General features: G+C 42.1%; 1 long non-coding RNA gene across 1 annotated transcript in view; it reads right to left on the bottom strand.

Moving 5' to 3' along the window:
• Positions 1-75: 75 nt before the first annotated feature.
• LOC122705608 overlaps positions 76-16,527 on the bottom strand; it is a 104,342-nt gene continuing 87,890 nt past the window's right edge. Inside the window, exons 3-4 of the long non-coding RNA XR_006344158.1 lie at positions 12,270-12,482; positions 76-141 (exon numbers count right to left, since the gene is read on the bottom strand). This is a non-coding gene — a long non-coding RNA (uncharacterized LOC122705608). The remainder of the gene's footprint in view (positions 142-12,269; positions 12,483-16,527) is intronic.

The following is a 16,527-nucleotide window of genomic DNA, read 5'->3' as shown; positions in this document are numbered from 1 at the left end:
ATGGGAACCACCCATCTTTGCCAGGTGGTCCTCCTCACATGAACAACCATGGCCTGTGCCATTTTATAGGCTTACCTCCTGTGGGTTGTCAGCTAGCCAGGAGACATGGTTCATCTGACCAGATCCAAACCAGACACCAGACTGCAAGAGAAAATAGAGGCCAAGAGTTTGTACAGGAAACTGCAAGCCTAAAGACCTAATTCCACAAAACATGCTTTGGAAAAAACAAATCACCAGCAAAACTCAGCCCAGCTCCTTACTGTCGTACACTGAACTGGGAGCTTTTTAACATCTGGGGCAGAAGCACTCAATTTGATTACAAAGGCCTGGCCAACATCTGCATACCTCAGATCAAACATATCTCCCAGTGTGAATAAAATGGTTTTCATTTGCTTTTTGGTGGCGTGGGGATTACAACATCCATACTCTTGGAGAAATGCTTACAAACTCAGCATTTGACTTTTCCTACGAACTACATTCAATTAACTCTTGTTTATCCACATGTGATTTATCTGCTGCAAAATTTAAATGAAAGACTGTCCTTTTCTGATTGCTCAGTTTAAGCCTCAGCCATATCACATATGTCCTATAAGAAAAAAATTCATGTGATGTGCTTCAAATTCAAATAAAATTTCTTTTGTCATGTCTGCATTGTTTCTTAGCTCCAGGAATACATTAACCAGGAACTTTAGGTAGTGGTACCCATTAACTCTTATCACAGCTTCTGTGATTTTCAGGGAGCGGAAGTCTCTAGTCTATATGTAAAGCTACAACCCAGTGAGTTCTCACTTCTAAGGAGTGCTCCTCATGTACCAATATCCTTCTCCCTTAACATTTCTACCCTCTTTCTTTCCAGGACCCCAAAAGCAAAGAGCAACATTTCAGCAGAGAGTGTGGCCAGGTTAGAACTCCTGCAATCACATTGTATCCTAACTCAGATGTAACAGTTACCTTAGAGATTTAAAGGTTATGTAGTTTATCTAATCACTACATGCAGCCAGGAATCAAATGCACACCTCAGAATTAGCTCTTGAGAGAAAATCAAATAGATGAGTGAATACTCCAAATACCAGTGTCCTTGTATTATATCATCAACCTGAATGTACGTACTGAAGGCCATTAAAAATTGAAAAATTAAATTCATTTACAAAGTTGTAAATGTTAGCCATTGAGTCAACCTGAATATTCTTTCATTATGCTATTTGTCAGAGCTCTTTTCTCTCTTTTGGAATCCTGGCCCATCCTCCATACTTTGTTTTTTGGCTGTGTATCACATCATGTGGAATCCTACCATCCTCCATTCTTACTCTTAGATCAGTACTAAATCAACACTCTGGCTCATTCCCAACTGGCCCAGAATCCAGGTAAAAGGGAGAGATATCACAACTAGTCAGGGATGGCAGTAGAAAAGAAGGAAATATTAACACTTTGTTGTACACCTGAATCTAACACATGTTGTGAATCAACTATACTTCAAAAAATAAAACGTAGGAAATACTTCAACTTGGAACTATCTGGATCATCTACATGGCCTAAACATATGTGAAGAAAGGCCTGTGTACCTGGATATGTCTGTAGTCAAGTCTAGACAAGCATCCAAATAACCCAGATCTCCAAAGGAAAGGCCAGGATTTTAACACTTAATGTTCCACCATAATTCACTAGATGATTACAAATGCACAGTTTACTGTGATTAGAGCTCTACAGTAGAGAAAAACAGACTTTGGATCAGTATACTATACCCATCCAAATCCCTTGAAATCTACTGTATTTAATGTGTCTATATGGAGCCAAGACCATCATCTATACAGTCAAACTGAAATGCAGGAGGATATAATGTATATAGATGATGCAGATATACAAATATGCACAGGAAAAATATACACCGGGTGGGGTGGGGACCAGAGGAGGACAGGAAGAGGAAGTGCTGGTTTCCAGGCACTTCCTTAGAAGAGCTCCTTAGCAAGTTTGATGCATTTGCATAGAGAGTTCTAAGCAAACTCTCCCAGAATCAAATTATCTGGGTAATTATTCAACCTGAAGCTCTCTTTTTCTTGTATTGACAAGTCCCATATGTTTACACAAGCTTGACCTAAGGAATTTGCAAGGTCATTTACTTTTCAGTGGGCTGATGAACATGTATATGAAAATCCTCTTTTCAGAGTTTTGCTTCATTGCTAAATATTTAATTGTGACTCTGAATGTGCTATGATTCTGCTTTCACCAACTCTCAAAGGAACTGGGATGTACACATTATTAGTGAAATGCATACATATAAAGGGTATATCATTTTCAAACTATGAGGAAAATAGTAGTGTCCTATCTTTGGAAGTTCCAGACATCTCCTGCCCTCATTGACATGTTACTCTTCCCTCTCCCAAGTGGAAAATCATCTCATTCAGAAAGGCCCCACATAATGGGAAGTGCCAACTGGAAGCTGTCAGTTTTTATTTCTAAGCAGCACCTCTCCCAGCTCCCCGTGCTAATATTCCACAGAAGTGTGTGGCACTGGCCCATTGGAAAGAACACTGGCTGGGGCCTCCTCAGTCTCCTGGATTACTGTGTCTCTTGGACTGAATCTCTCACCAGTACTTGCAGAGAGACTGGCTAAATTAAAGCTTGTCAAACTGACATAAAAGGAACTGGTGTCCTTTCAGCTGGGTTTATCAAAGTTTTAAGCTCTTAAATTATGAGACATGGAAGCTGAGCCTGCAGCCCAGGTGATTTTTAAAGTTCCTGTCAGCTACAAATCTATAAATAAAGAAGTGATGATGCCTTGAATCTGGGCTCAGCATTTTCTTAAATATATGCTTTGGGGGCTTCCCTGGTAGCTCAGACAGTAAAGAATCTGCCTGCAATGCTCGAGGCTCAGGTTCAATTCCTGGGTCAGGAAGATCCCTTGGAGAAATGAATGGCTACCCATGCCAGTATTCTTGCCTGGGAAATTAAAAAAAAAAAAAAAATCCCATGGACAGAGTCTGGCAGGCTACAGTGCATGGGATTGCAAAGAGTCTGACACAACTGAGCAACTAGCACTTCTAACTAATCTATGCTTTGGTCAAATGTTTATTCTCTCATACCTCAGTTTTCTCATCAATAAATCCCTCAGAAGGGTGATGTGGCGATTACAGATTAAGGTCTGGAGAAAATGTTTTTTAGATAGACGAACAGCAAATAAGAAGGCCTTGGTGGGGGAATGAAGCTTGGTGTGTTTGGGGGCTCACAGGTGGTAGAGCTGTAGTGTCATGATCAGAAGGGAGCATGAAACAAGGTGAAATTGATGAGGTAGGTAGATGGTATGGAATTGTTCCTCCAAAATTCATGTGTTGAAGCTCTAAACGTCAATGTGACTATTTGGAGACAGGTTATTTACAGAAGTAATTAAGGTTAAGTGAGATCATAAGGCTGGAAAGAATAGGACATAACAGGTTAAGCATCCTTCTAAGACAAGTCAGTAGAGAGCGCTTTAGTCACCTGAGGATGCAGTTGGAAGGCAGCTGTCTGCAAGCCAAGAAGAGATTCCTCACCAAAAACTGAAATGGCCGGACTTCTATCTAAGACTTCTAGTCTCCATAACCATAAGAAAATTCATTTCTGTGTTCTTATTACTACACAGGCTGTAGTATTTGCTTGTGGCAGATTGAGCTAAGACAGCAGACCATACTGGGCCACAAGGGCCACAGTAGGAAGCTGAGTTTTAAGAGAGTTGTGCTGAGTCCAGGGCTTCACAGCTCACATAAGTCAGCTGTTCCAGTTTCAGGAATTTTGTGAGCTGTTAACTGTCAAGTTCAATAATAATAGGAATATTTGTAGCAAGGAAATTAGCAAATACTATAAATCAAGGCTCTTCTCTCTCTTCCCAAAACCCCCTTCCAAGAGAACCAGTTGGCAACTATTCAGAACACTAATGAGGTATGTGCAATTTAAGTTCAATCATTTGTCACTGGAGGGTTTAAGCAGGATGATGAGTTGACCTAATTTATATTTTGAAATAATCACACTGGCCACTGTCTGGAGAATGGTTCCTGAGGCACAAGAGTATAGGCCAGGGGATTCTAGAAGAAAGACTTGAATCCAGATCTTCTGACCCAAAAGGCCAGTGATCACTTTACTGTCACAACTGAGCACACCTTTAGTACTCCCTTCCTAAGCCTATAGAACCTTATAGAAAATATGCTTCTTTAATCTTTTGCTCAGGCACCCAATTCCCTAAAACTTAAATCAGAAACCAGCTCTCCTCTTCACCCCAAATTACCATCAGGATCAGGCTTTATAGATGAGATCCTCAAATGAATCAGTCTCAAAGACCCTCAGGGAAGCAGAGCCTAGGGAGGACAGTGGCCATATGGCCCCCACCCCAGTGCCAAATAGGAGTAGAGAGTGACCAGGGAACGAGACGTGACCAACAACTCTGTAGCTCGATTTCTAGGGGAGTCAGCCAACTCATTCATGTCAAGATGTGGTTGGATTAAAGAAACTAAACAGTGCCATGGCACCTTCATTCCCTGAGTGCTGGCTGCGTGTGACAGCAGACCCAGCTGGCCTGGGTTTGAATTCCCGCCCCACCACATGACCTCACAGCATGACCCTGGGTGCCTGGTACCTCAGTTTCCACATTTCTAAAATAGGGGTGGTGATAGGTTTGACTATCTTAAACTTGGATCCACATCCCACACAGAGTTAGTAGCAGATAAGGGTTTGCTTCTGCTATATCTGTGTACCAGACCCTTTAATCTTCACCTCCATTGTAAGACATGGACTCAGGGAAGAAGGGATGTCAATGAGGCCACATGCCCAGGAAATGCAGAGGTAGATCTGAACCTCAGGCTTGTCTGGTTCCAAAAGCTCAATATCTAAAGCTTCCTGATGAAAAGAGGGAAAACTCTCTCCAAGAAACCAGGAAATAGAGAAGATGACCCAAGGAAAATCATTCAAGTGCAAAGAAAAATGTAAGACTTTGGAATAAGCAAAGGAGATTACCAGATAGCCTTTTAATGGGATGGTGGGGTCTTCTCTGATTTTATGGGGGCTCTGTGCCTTTCAATGCCTTTGAGTTACTTTACAACTCTGAAAATTAAAGGGATAGCAGTACAAAGATATCCCATTAAATCTACTACTGTGGGTAAGAATTCCATAGAAGAAATGGAATAGCCCTAATAGTCAACACAAGAGTTCGAAATGCAGTGCTTGGGTGCAATCTCTAAAATGACAGAAGGATCTCGGTTCGTTTCCAAGCAAACCATTCAATATCACAGTAATCCAAGTCTATGCCCCAACTACTAATGCCAAAGAAGCTGAAGCTCAACTGTTCTATGAAGACCTACAAGACTTTCTAGAACTAACACCAAAAAAAAAGATTTCCTTTTCATCATAGGAGACTGGAATGCAAAAGTAGGAAGTCAAGAGATACCTGGAATAATAGGCAAGTTTGACCTTGGAGTACAAACTGAAGCATGCCAAAGGCTAACAGAGTTTTGCCAAGAGAATGGATTGGTCATACCAAACACCCTCTTCCAACAACACAAGAGACAACTCTACACTTGGATATCACCAGATGGTCAATACCAAAATCAGGTTGATTATAAATTCTTTGCAGTTGGAGACGGAGAAGCTCTATACAGTCAGCAAAAACAAGACTGGGAAGTGACTGTGCCTCAGATCATGAACTTGTTATTACCAAATTCAGACTTAAATTGAAGAAAGTAGGGGAAACCATTAGACCATTCAGTTCAGTCGCTCAGTCATGTCCAATTCTTTGACCCCATGAACCGCAGCATGCCAGGCCTCCCTGTCCATCACCAACTCCCAGAGTCCACCCAAACGCATGTCCATTGAGTCAGTGATGCTATCCAACCATCTCATCTTCTGTCGTCCCCTTCTCCTCCTGCCCTCAATCTTTCCCAGAATCAGGGTCTTTTCAAATGAGTCAGCTCTTTGCATCAGGTGGCCAAAGTATTGGAGTTTCAGCTTCAAAATCAGTCCTACCAATGAACACCCAGGACTGATCTCCTTTAGGATGGACTGGTTGGATCTCCTTGCAGTCCAAGGGACTCTCAAGAGTCTTCTCTAACATCACAGTTCAAAAGCATTAATTCTTCAGCACTCAGCTTTCTTTATAGTCCAACTCTCACATCCATATATGACCACTGGAAAAACCATAGCCTTGACTAGATGGACCTTTGTTGACAAAGTAATGTCTTTGCTTTTTAATATGCTATCTAGGTTGGTAATAACTTTTCTTCCATTCAGGTATGACCTAAATCAGATCCCTTACAATTATACAGTGGAAGTGAGACATAGATTCAAGGGATTAGATCTGATAGAGTGCCCGATGAACTATGGCCAGAGGTTCATGACATTGTACAGGAAACAGGGAGCAAGATTATCCCCAAGAAAAAGAAATGCGACAAAAGCAAAATGGCTGTCTGAGGAGGCCTTACAAATAGTTGTGAAAAGAAGAGAAGTGAAAAGCAAAGGAGAAAAGGAAAGATATACCCATTTGAATGCAGAGTTCCAGAGAAAAGCAAGGAGAGATAAGAAAGCCTTCCTCAGCGATCAATGCAAAGAAATAGAGGAAAACAATAGAATGGGAAGGACTAGAGATCTCTTCAAGAAAATTAGAGATACTAAGGGAACATTTCATGCAAAGATGGGCTCAATAAAGGACAGAAATGGTATGGACCTAACAGAAGCAGAAGATATTAAGAAGAGGTGGCAAGAATACACAGAAGAACTAAACAAAAAAGGTCTAAATGACCCGGATAACAAAGATGGTGTGATCACTCACCTAGAGCCAGACATTCTGCAGTGCTAAATCAAGTGGACCTTAGGAAGCATTACTAAGAGCAAAACTAGTGATAGAATTTCAGCTGAGCTGTTTCAAATCCTAAAAGATGATGCTGTTAAAGTTCTGCACTCATTATGCCAGCAAATTTGGAAAACTCAGCAGTGGCCACAGGACTGGAAAAGGTCAGTTTTCATTCTAATCCCAAAGAAGGGCAAGGCCAAAGAATGTTCAAACTATAACACAACTGCACTCATTACACATGCTAGCAAGGTAATGCTCAAAATCCTTCAAGTTAGGCTTCAGTAGTATGTGAACCAAGAACTTCCAGATGTACAAGCTGAATTTATAAAAGGCAGAGGAAACAGAGATCAAATTGCCAACATGTGCTGGATCATAGAAAAAGCAAGGGAATTCCAGGAAAACAGCTATTTCTACTTCATTGACTATGTTAAAGCCTTTGACTGTGTGGATCACAACAAACTGTGGAAAATTCTTAAAGAGATGGTGAAACCAGATCACCTTACCTGCCTCCTGAGAAACCTGTATGCAGGTCAAAAAGCAACAATCAGAACTGGACATGGAACAACAAACTGGTTCAAAATTGATAGAAGAGGACATCAAGGCTGTATATTGTCACCCTGCTTATTTAACTTCTATGCAGAGTACATCCAGCAAAATGTCAGGCTGGATGAAGCTCAAGCTAGAATCAAGATTGCCAGGAGAATATCAATAACCTTAAATATGCAGATGACACCACCCTAATGGCAGAAAGCAAAGAGGAACTAAAAAGTCTCTCGATCAAGGTGAAAGAGGAGAGTGAAAAAGCTGGCTTAAAACTCAACATTCAAAAAACAAAAATCATGGCATCCATGGCAAATGGATGGGGAAAAAATGGAAACAGTGACAGACTTTATTTTCTTGGGCTCCAAAATCACTTGGATGGTGACTACAGCCATGAAATTAAAAGACATTTGCTCCTTGAAGAAAAGCAATGGTTTTTCCTGTAGTCATGTACGGATGTGAGAGTTGGACTATAAAGAAAGCTGAGCACCAAAGAGTTGATGCTTTTAAACTGTGGTGTTGGAGAAGACTCTTGAGAGTCCCTTGGACTGCAAGGAGGTCCAACCAGTCCATCCTAAAGGAAACCAGTCCTGAATATTCATTGGAAGGACTGATGCTGAAGCTGAAACTCCAATACTTTGGCCACCTGATGCAAAGAACTGACTCATTTGAAAAGACCCTGGTCCTGGGAAAGATTGAAGGCAGAAAGAGAAGGGGACATCAGAGGATGAGATGGCTGGATGTCATTACCGACTCAGTGGAGATGATTTTGAGTAAACTCCAGGAGTTGGTGATGGACAGGGAGGCCTGGCATGCTGCAGTCCATGGGGTTGCAAAGAGTCAGACACGACTGAGTGACTGAACTGAACTGAACTGAATTTGAGAGTCTTTTGGACAGCAAGGCGATCAAACCAATCAGTCCTAAAGGAAATCAACCCTGAATATTCATTAGAAGGACTGAAGCTCCAATATTTTTGCCACCTGATGTGAACAGCCAACTCATTGGAAAAGACTCGGATGCTGAGAAAGATTGAGGGCAGGGGGAGAAGGGGGCGACTGAGGATGAGATGGTTGGATGGCATCACTGACTCAATGGACATGAGTTTGAGCAAACTCCAGGAGTTGGTGATGGACAAGGAAGCCTGGCGTGCTACAGTCCATGTGGTCAAAAAGAGTCAGACACAACTGAGCGGCTGAACAACAACAAATACAAAAAATTCTTCTCCAAAGACAAGAAAATTCTGGAACTCCCTAAAAATAATAATAAATCAAGTTTCAAGTCCATATATAAACTTACTTCAACATTCCTTTACCCCATAGAAAATTGTCATCTTTTGACTTCTCCTTTGAACCAGTATAATATCATCTCAGTGTTCTCACCCAATCAGTGAGTTAGATAAAAATCTTTGACAAGTGTTCATTTTATGTTTTTGTGAGAATTATGATTTTACTTCTTTAAAAAATCCTCTAACACAGAGAAGAGGACAGGTTCAGAATTGTGCCCTAGGGTCTCCTGAAGAAGAAAAAGGTCTACTCTCTGCCATAAATACAGTATTTTATTGGACACCAGCAGACCATCTTTGGATGCAACCATATATGTTTTTACTTTATGAAAGTCTGTATTTTTTTAAATGGCATAAAGTTCAGCTTATGGCCACATCTCTTTTAAATATTTTCTAGATGTTGTCCTTACAAATTATTTTTATATGGTGCTACAATTCCAATCAAAGTTGTCCACAGTCTGAGAAACATCTACCCTGGATGAGTATATTATTAAATATATCAGTGATTATGTTGAGGCTTTCCTTTGGAAAACAACTTGTATATTAACAGCTAGAGTGTGTTTCCTGAGCTATTATGCTCCTTTGTTGCTATTGTTCAGTTGCTCAGTTGTGTCCTATTCTTTGCGACCCCATGGACTGCAACATGCCAGGGATTATGCTCCTAAAATCTCTTAATCAAGAACAAAGAATAAAAAAGTTAGATATGGGTATTAGCACTGGATTGTGGCCCCAGATGAAATGCCCAGAAATATGAACAGTGGTTGTCTTGAAACAAATTGAAATACTCTGACTGAAGAATCAGGAATGAGGAGGTGAAGAAGTTATTGACCCTGCATCAAAGTGCAGAGGGTTGGCTCAGCTCACTTGGACATTCCAACAGAAGCCCTGACTGAGGCTGTCGTTCAGTCGCTAAGTCGTGTCCAAGCCTTTGGCCACTCCATGGTCTGCCACACACCAGGCCTTCCTGTCCTTCACTATCTCCTGGAGTTTGCCAAAGACTGCCTGAGTATAAAACAGCAAATTAAATTATTTGGCAACCAAGTTATCCTCAGAGGTCTTGGATAGACTTGGAAAATGTATACATTTTTCCAATTATTTGTTCCACATAATTTTCAAGTGCTTCTCTTACTTTTTCCTGAACTAATATAGCCAGAGGGTGACCCTAAAATTATACTGTAGTTTATGTTCTTCTAGAAGATTCCATTTGAATTATTTCCCTGAACCTCAAGTTATTTGACAATATAATGAAAATGTTTATTAATGTCTGTCAAAACCAAGGGTTTGCACTAACTACAGGTCTTCCACCCTTCAGGGGGCTGATTATTTCCTCCCAGGGTGCTGGATGTGGCACCTAGATTATACCTGTATTGTGGTTACTCGTTTATAAAACGTGGCTGGTATCTATGAATTTGCTGCTTTACAATGACAAAATAGGTGCCCCTGGTGCTGTATTGAGTAAGGTTCCCACCTGAGGCTCATCTACAGATGTTGGGACCAGTGATGCTCCATCCTGTGCTGCAGGTCCTGGCTCCTCGAATCCCTTACCACAGGGCAGTCACATTTGTGTGAAATGTCTCTCTTACTTATGACTTCAGTGATTTTGCCAGATGCAATGTTGAGCTGAGTAGGAGTATGATTTAGTGTAGCCCAAGGGTCTACACTGAGAGGAAGAGACAAGAACGCCAGGCAACTGTGCCAAGGACAACAGGGATGTGTGGGCACTTCCTCTGTGACAAAAAATGAGCCCCATCAGAGCATCAAAAGTTCTTGCCAAATGTTGTCCAGGCGACTTAGTGAACAAAGCCACAAGCCCGCATGCCTTTATAACTCCCCTGAGACACCATCACCAAGTAGTTATGATTACATTGCACTACACTTGCTGTTGTTGCTCAGTCATGTCCGAGTCTTTGCAACCCCATGGACTGTGGCTCATCAGGCTCCTCTGGCCATGAGATTTCCCAGGCAAGAACACTAGAGTGGGTTGCCATTTCCTTCTCCAAAGGATCTTTCTGATCAAAGAATCAAAACCTCATCTCTTGCATTACAGGTGGATTCTTTACCACTGAGCCACCTGGCACTAGTTCCCCTTTATCCTGAGGAAATGATGCACCATCCCTACTGGATGCCTGAAAATTTGGATAGTACTAAACCCTAAATGTGCAATGCTCTTTCCTATATATAATACACATACATGTGGTAAAGATTAATTTATAAATTAGGCACAGAGATTAACAATGATTAATAATAAAATAGAAAAATTATAATATTCTGTAATAAGAGTTGTGTGAATGTGGTCTGTTTGTCTATCTCAAAGTATGTTGTACAGATTTAATGTCTTTTCCATCTTAACTAAGCACCTACCACATTGTGGCCATGTGAGTGACAGAGCGCTTGGTAAATACCACATTGTGCAAAGGTCTGTTATTACATCAGACTCCATCTTCAGTGACAAACAAATTCCCATATAAGCTCTTGGTTTCTGCTGCTTCTCTCTTTCTACATCCTGAGTCGGGTCTTTCAGGGGCTAGAAAGCAGGTCAGCCTGAATGCCAAGAAATACAACCCAGTTTACTTTCTGAGCCATGCGATTCCAAGTCTCAGTTTCTGTGGGCCTGGAGACCTCATACAAAGGTTCTGAGGTCGTGTTCAGGATCAGGAAGAATAGGTGGCATCTGGTAAAGTCGTCCCACCACAGGAGGTCAGCAGCTCAGAGACAGCAAACGGGAGGGTGGGAACGAGGTTTGGAGTAAGAAACTGAGGGCTGAGAAAGGAACCTGATGAAGGGACATCTTTAACGGGATTTACAGGTGCCTGATTTTGCAAAAGGGGAAACAGATCCAGAGAAGGTACTTGCTGTTCTGGTAGGTGGCCCTCCTGGAACTAGAACCCAGGTTGCCCAACTTCTCTTCCAATGCTTTTAAAATAGGTCTTTAGCTCCTCCATGCTGCCTCCATCCTAGTCAAGCGACCACACAGAATAGATCTGCCAGGACAGCAAGCAATTTCAACAGTCTTTACTAAGACATTTCGTTTTGTCAGAGCACAGGTCCAAGTCGGAGGTTTGGGTAATACACCACCCTCTCAATCGGCAGAAGAGCCAAGAGGTGGACCCAGGCCTCATTCTCCTTGAAGATGCTCCTGCAACAAGCTGGGAGAAAGCCCTGCTATCCCCACATCTGCCACTAGGGAGCAAACACAGAGAAGGTTTATCAGCTGTGCAGTCCAGCCGCTGCCAGCAGAGGGGAGGGCCGCCTGCCTTGGTTTCCGGCCAGGGACCAGAAGTAAAAAGCCAGTAAGGAAATGATTAAATTGGCCTGAGGGGAAAGGGGATGAAGTGGAAACAGTAGTAATCAAAACAGCTGTGAGAAAGACAGGACTCGTGCTCTGGGGCAAAAAGAGAAATATGGGTGAAAATAAAGATGCTTCCCAGGGCAGCTCCCAGTGAGAGCAGAGAAGAAAAAGGAGAGGAGGTGGTGGAGGTGAGCCCTAAAAAGGATAGATTAGGGGAGAAGTGCTGTGTATCCATTTCAGGGATGAAGGAGGACAGGGAAGACAACTAGAAATAGGTTTCCCATCAAGGAATAAAGGAGAGCAGGGAGTAGAAATCACTGCCCAGGAGGGGAGAAAATTACCCAATTACCTGAAGGGAGACGTTCCTGGGGTCACTGGTTGCTAAGCTGATCTCAGGTCCCCCTGTGATTGTCAGGTGGCCTTGGTCCTGATGTTCACACACCTCCATGAACCAGAATGGGTATAAGGAACTAGTGAACACATGTGTTAAAACATGTGTTTTAATAGTTAAGCAGTGCTCAGCACACATCAAGGGGGCTGCAGATGGGCCAGCACACTTGACCTGAAAGAAGAAAAGGAAAAAAGAAAACATGCTGATTGTAGCAATGGAGAAGTAGACTATGCAGCTGTTAAGAAAATATCTTGGCCAAACAATTCACAACTTTTCTTTTAAAAGCTAAGTAGACGCCACAAAATATGTACCTCCATGTGCCAAAAGGTATGTGCTGGAACCATAAACTACCAAAATGTCTATCAATCAGAAAATGGAAAAAAGATTGTATTTTCACACAGCAATGAGAATGAACAAACTGCAGCTATATACAATACAAATGAATCTCATAAACAGAATATTGAGCAGAAGAAGCTAGACACAAAAGAATGCAGACTATATGACTGCTTTTACATAAGGATCAAAGGCAGGTTGCACTATGGTGTTACCAGTTCGGGTGGTAGTCACCCCTGGGGTACAGACTGGCACACTGCACCAGCTAGTTTCTGGGGTGCCTGTCATGTTCTGTTTCTTGATTGGCTGCTTACAAGCATATACATTCGCTTCGTGAAAATTCATTGAACTGTGCATATTTCTACAAGTTTTATGTAAGGTTTCAATACAAAGTAAAAACAACAACACAAGCAGTTATGAGGGTCTTGACACTGGGTCCCAGGAAGGGCAGTGGGACATATGGCACCCACCCCAGTGCCAAACAGGGGTAGAGAGCGACCAAGGAGTGAGGCATGACCACCAATTCCACAGCTGGCTTTATAGGGTAACTGGCAACTCACTCACGTCAGGATGTGGTTAGATTAAAGAAACTAAGCCGTTCTGTGGCACCTTCACTTCCTGAGTGCTGGCTGAGTGTGACAGCACAGCCCGCCGGCCTGGGTGTGAATTCCCGCTCCACCACATGACCCCACAGCACGACTCTGGGTCAGTCTCTTAAATACCCAGGGTCTCAGTTTCCACGTCTCTAAAATAGAAGTAGTGATAGGTGTGACAACATTAAATTTGGATCCACATCCCACACAGAGTAAGTTGCTGGTAATGGTTTGTTTCTGTTTACATCTGTGTGCCAGGCACTTTAATCCTCATATCCATACATGGACTCAGGGAAGAAGTGATCTCAGTGAGGCCACATGCCCAGGAAATATAGAATAGAGATCTTAATCCCAGGTTTGCCTAGCTTTCCTGACAAAGAGGGAAAACTCTCTCCTAGAAACCAAGAAATGGAAAAGATAAACAAGAAAGGCATTCAAGGGTGAGGAAACATGTTAGACTTTGGAACAAGCAAAAAAGATTACTGCCTTCCAGTGGGATGCTGGAATCATCTCATTATCTGATGCTATGAGAGCTCTGTGCCCTCCATTGCCTTTTGAGCTATTTTGTTATTGTTTAGTTGCTCAGTTGTGTCTGACTCTTTGCAACCCCTGGGGGACTATAGCCCCCCCAGGCTCCTCTGTCCATGAGATTTTCCAGGCAAGAATACTGGAGTGGGTTGCCATGCCCTTCTCCAGGGTACCTTCCCAACCCAAGGATCAAGCATCTCCACGTCTCCTGCATTATAGGTGGATTCTTTACCACTGAGCCACCTGAGAAGCCCCTCTGAAAATTGTAAATAAGGGATAGCAAAGACAAGTAAATAAATTCTGGAGCCCCCTAAGAACAATAATAAAGTAAGATCCAAATCCATAAAAAAAATTATGTCAACATTCCTTTATACCATACAAACTTGTGGTCTTTTGACTTTTCCTTTGAAACAGTTATATCTTACCAGTGCCTCATTCAATTAGTGAGTTAAATAAAATCTTTGACATGTGTTCATTTTATCTTTGCATGAGAAGCATGATTTCACTCTTTCAACACGTGGGAAGAAGACAGGTTCAGATCTGTGACCCTGGGGCTTCCTGAGGAAGGTCTAGCCTTTGCTCTACTGAAATCTGCTGGCAGGAGCCCAGGTGGCCCACATGCTGCAGGCATGAGGCCAAAGCCCCAGGTTTGGCCTGTTCTCTGCTTCCTGCACAGGACTGGCAAGGACTGTGAAGGCTGGCTGGACCTTAGAAGGAACTCTGGCCAACCTGAAAGCAATTAACCATGAGTAGGGAAGGATGCTACAATAGCAAAGCCAGGACTCTGGGCACCCAGTCTGCCTACTGTTTCAGGGGGCTGCAAAAAAGAGGGAAAAAAAAAGAGTCTAAGCCAGCAATATTAAGACTAGATCTTTTTTTTTTCCATTTATTTTTATTAGTTGGAGGCTAATTACTTTACAATATTGTAGTGGTTTTTGCCATACATTGACATGAATCAGCCATGGATTTACATGTGTTCCCCATCCCGATCCCCCCTCCCACCTCCCTCCCCATCCGATCCCTCTGGGTCTTCCCAGTGCACCACGCCCAAGCACTTGTCTCATGCATCCAACCTGGACTGGTGATCTGTTTCACCCTTGATAATATACTTGTTTCAATGCTATTCTCTCAGAACATCCCACCCTCGCCTTCTCCCACAGAGTCCCAAAGTCTGTTCTGTACATCTGTGTCTCTTTTTCTGTTTTGCATGTAGGGTTATCATTACCATCTTTCTAAATTCCATATATATGCATTAGTATACTGTAATGTTCTTTATCTTTCTGGCTTACTTCACTCTGTATAATGGGCTCCAGTTTCATCCATCTCATTAGAACTGATTCAAATGAATTCTTTTTAATGGCTGAGTAATATTCCATAGTGTATATGTACCACAGTTTTCTTATCCATTCATCTGCTGATGGGCATCTAGGTTTCTTCCATGTCCTGGCAATTATAAACAGTGCTGCAATGAACATTGGGGTGCACGTGTCTCTTTCAGATCTGGTTTCCTCAGTGTGTATGCCCAGAAGTGGGATTGCTGGGTCATATGGCAGTTCTATTTCCAGTTTTTTAAGATCTTTTTTTTTTTTAACAAATTTATTTATTTTAATTGTAGGCTAATTACTTTACAATATTGTAGTGGCTTTTGCCATACATCAACATGAATCAGACACTGGTATATACACGTCCCCCATCCTGAACCCCCCTCCCACCTCCCTCCCCATCCCATCCCTCAGGGTCATCCTAGTGCACCAGCCCTGAGCACCCTGTCTCATGCTTCAAACCTGGACTGGAGATCTATTTCACATATGGTAATATATATGTTTCAATGCTATTCTCTCAAATCATCCCACCCTTGCCTTCTCCCACAGAGTCCAATAGTCTGTTCTTTACACCTGTGTCTCTTTTGCTGTCTTGAATATAAGGTCATCATTACCATCTTTCTAAATTCCATATATATGTGCTAATAAACTGTATTGGTGTTTTTCTTTCTGACTTACTTCACCCTGTGTAATAAGCTCCAGTTTCATCCACCTCATTAGAACTGATTCAAATGCATTCTTTTTAATAGCTGAGCAATATTCCATTGTGTATATGTACCACAGCTTTCTTATCCATTCGTCTGCTGATGGACATCTAGGTTGTTGTAAACAGTGCTGCGATGAACATTGGGATACATGTGTCTCTTTCAATTCTGGTTTCCTCAGTGTGTATGCCCAGCAGTGGGATTGCTGGGTTGTATGGCAGTCCTATTTCCAGTTTTTTAAGGAATCTCCACACTGTTCTCCATAGTGGCTGTACTAGTTTGCATTCCCACCAACAGTGTAAGAGGGTTCCCTTTTCTCCAGCACCCTCTCCAGCATTCATTGTTTGTAGACTTTTTGATAGCAGCCATTCTGACTGGCGTGAGATGGTACCTCACTGTGGTTTTGATTGCATTTCTCTGATAATGAGTGATGTTGAGCATCTTTTCATGTGCTTGTTAGCCATCTGTATGTCTTCTTTGGAGAAATGTCTGTTTAGTTCTTTGGCCCATTTTTTTTTTATTGGGTCCTTTATCTTTGTGGAATTGAGCTGCATGAGCTGCTTGTATATTTTTGAGATTAATTCTTTTTCAGCTGCTTCGTTTGCTATTATTTTCTCCCAGTCTGAGGGCTGTCGTTTCACCTTACTTATAGTTTCCTTTGTTGTGCAAAAGCTTTTAAGATTCATTAGGTCCCATTTGTTTATTTTTGCTTTTATTTCCAATATTCTGGGAGGTG

Source organism: Cervus elaphus, chromosome 12 (assembly GCF_910594005.1).
Source record: "Cervus elaphus chromosome 12, mCerEla1.1, whole genome shotgun sequence".
In the NCBI taxonomy this organism is placed as follows: domain Eukaryota; kingdom Metazoa; phylum Chordata; class Mammalia; order Artiodactyla; family Cervidae; genus Cervus; species Cervus elaphus.
The sequence above is the reverse complement of the archived record's forward strand: the minus strand, read 5'-3'. Positions and strand labels throughout refer to the sequence as shown.